Raw genomic sequence first — 3,139 nt, forward strand, 5'->3', positions numbered from 1 at the left:
GACATGGAAGCAAATTGTTGCAGACAAATGTTACTAGGTATTTTTTCTTATCAAAACACGGTTAGCAAGCTGAAATACATATATTTTTTTGTTTCATAATTGCATATTCAGTAAGATGACACTGGAATTGAATGAATTTGTATCGGAACATGAACATTGATCATTTTTGAAGATTTTCTATTAATATCTCCAATTTCAAATGATTAGTAATGTTGGAGTATTTATTGTTGTCCAATCGTTCCAATAATAATGTTGGAGTAGAATAGAAATGAATCGCTTGTAATTAATTGACATTGACGTATTAGAATAGAAATGAATCGTTCCAATAATAATGTTGGAGTAGAATAGAAATGACGTATTGTTGTCCAATCGTTCCAATAATAATGTTGGAGTATCATTCGTGAAGATCTTCAATTAATAGTAGATTTTGCAATCCAGATATTCTTAGAAGGGTCATCATGCTTCCCGTTTATTTGTGATGGGCCAGGGTAGGTGGAGAGGATGGTCAATCTTAGGGGCCACCTCGACCTCACATGGAGTCATGGAGATCACTTATATATACTTGAGTTCTGCCATGGCCACAGAGAATCACATATTGTCATCTCTCAGAATGCCCCTTGTTCGTCATGGATTGCACATCTTGGTCATATGCACCATTTGTCTTGCGCATCAAAGCCTAGGAAGTCGGCTTGATGACCAAAAGGTAAAAATGCATGCATCGAATTAGTTTTTCACCAAGTTGTGTGAAGATTATCATCTACTCCCTCCATCTCAAAATAAGTGATTAAAAAATGACTCAACTATGTACTAACTTTAGTATAAAGTTGAGTCACTTTTGAGTCATTTATTTGGGACGGAGGGAGTACTATTTTTCGCTGAACATCCAAAAATATGTAAGATTTCAACTTGCTTTTTTTTTTTTGCAATTTTCAGTACATTCTGGATTTAATTTTGTATCTATAACTCGCATATCTCAATTTTTCCCGATGTACGGTTAAAATCATACAATGCTCCCTTATTCGCTTGAAGGGGATTTTTGGTGTTCCGTCCATGCTCTTGAGCTCCTCATATGGTCAGGCCACTCTGCCATCTGAAAATGTTGAATATCAACATTATGTAAGTCTCGTTGCTTAATTACTATGCGTGGTAACTAATTCTTCAGTGCTTGTTATCCATTATGCTGTAATTTCGTCACTACCAAATTATTGGCAGTTCTCCGTGCATTATGAAAAAAGAAAAGGTGGATATTATGGGGTGGTAGCCACAATAGACATCTGGGGACACCATATTGGTCGTAATCAAATGACAGCAGCAGCAATTTGGATCACAAACGGCGATTCTGATCAACGCAATGCAATCATGTTTGGATGGCTGGTACTAAATAAAATCTCCTTGGCTGGTTTCGGACTTGCCTCGTGTTATATGTGCTTTACATGTATTATCTATTTGATTTTCTAATTATGAACTTTTATGTATTTGCTATAACTATATATATGTAGGTTTCGCCATCTCGCTTCAACGATTCAAACACCTATCTTTTCACCGCTTGGACGGTATATTCTTCTAACTTTTAATATGTTCCTTCTACTTCATCTCGTGCAATGGCTTACATGAGCTTAACTGTCCATCTTGCAGCAGATGTAGTATTTTGACTTGCAAACACTTGCATGAACCTCTAATTGAACAATGATAATCAAACTGCAGAGAGATAATTTTCGAAATACAGGATGCTTCAACTTTGATTGTCAAGGTATTAAACTTGTCAGTGGGTCCCCAATTTTTCCTGGTGACATCATATCCCCCGTCTCTGGCATGAACGGCGTGAGGCAAAACATTACCATCAAAGTGTTCAAGGTGCGTACTCTGAGCAACCACAAATTAAGACTAAGTCTTTCTTGCAGGAATTTATAGAAAACGAGCCCCGTTATGACAAAATAAGAAACAAACAGTATCCCCTACTACAAACTAGCCTCAATATGGATGTGATTCTAATAAAACAATGTTCCAGGACAAGTCAAGCGGGGACTGGTGGCTTCATTGTGGTGTCAACAGCGACCCAATACCAATCGGCTACTTCCCGGCATCACTTTTCGACAAGTTATCCGACAAAGCTACTGAGGTCTGGCTTGGTGGCACTGCCAGCAACGCCAAGGGCTTGGCGCCACCTCCGATGGGCAGCGGAGCCTTCCGCTTCTGATAGCAAAGCTGCGGCGATTTATGGCATCAAATTCATCGGCGCGAATCGAAAGAGCAAGCCAATTGGCAAAGATGCTCCGGCCCAAGTCACCGACGACAAACTTTACACCATCTCAAACATCACAGGAGCCAAATTCTGGTACGGAGGCCCAGGCAGAGCGTGAGGCAAAAAAGAATTGTTGTATGTAGTATTTCGTTTAAGGCAACATGTGCGCACATTATTTCCTTGGAGAAATAAGATTTTGCTTCGATATGCATATTTGATTGCTTTATAATAAAACTGCACATCTCCATCTCAATAATCTCTACTATTAATGATCAGAGTGGCGGATCTAGGCCCCAGGCCAGGGGGCCGGGCCGGGGCATGAGGCCCAAATCCCACATATACTGTCGGTGAATTCTCACAACATATGCCATAGGTAGGCTAAAGTCGGTAAAAACCGAAGGGACAAAGGTGGGTGTTGGGAACGAGGTTGGTACACGCATGGGCCGCACGATGTACCCAGGTTCAGGGCTCTCCGTAGAGATAATATCCCTAATCCTGCCGGAGTGTTTGATGTATAGGAACAGAGTACAATGTTGTTCCTCGAGCTGTGTTGGGAGGAGGAAGAGGGGAGCAGCCGGCTCGTCTCTACCTCTCTCTCTGTGGTTGGTGAATGTGTTGTGTTGAATGACTGGTGAAGGATCGTCCCCCTTGCATGAGGGGCGACCTGAGGGTTTTATAGACGAACCCGCCGGCCTACAATATGGATAATTGGTACAAGCGTGGGACCCGGCTGGCTGCTTCGCCGGCTGGCCAGGGGCCCACAAGGGTCTTGTCTTGTCGATGAGGGGCCCGCCGGCTGCATGGTCTCGATTGCCTGTGGGACCCGCCGGTTGGCCAATGGGGCTCTCGCATAAGGCTGACGCCGAGCACGCGCGGTACGTCAAGCGTTGCCTCGCG

General features: G+C 42.7%; 1 pseudogene; it reads left to right on the forward strand.

The window, feature by feature from the left end:
* The first annotated feature begins 506 nt into the window (after positions 1-506).
* On the forward strand, positions 507-2,477 carry LOC123441012 (annotated as a pseudogene).
* The last annotated feature ends 662 nt before the right edge of the window (positions 2,478-3,139 follow it).

This window comes from Hordeum vulgare, chromosome 3H (genome assembly GCF_904849725.1).
Source record: "Hordeum vulgare subsp. vulgare chromosome 3H, MorexV3_pseudomolecules_assembly, whole genome shotgun sequence".
In the NCBI taxonomy this organism is placed as follows: Eukaryota; Viridiplantae; Streptophyta; class Magnoliopsida; order Poales; family Poaceae; genus Hordeum; species Hordeum vulgare.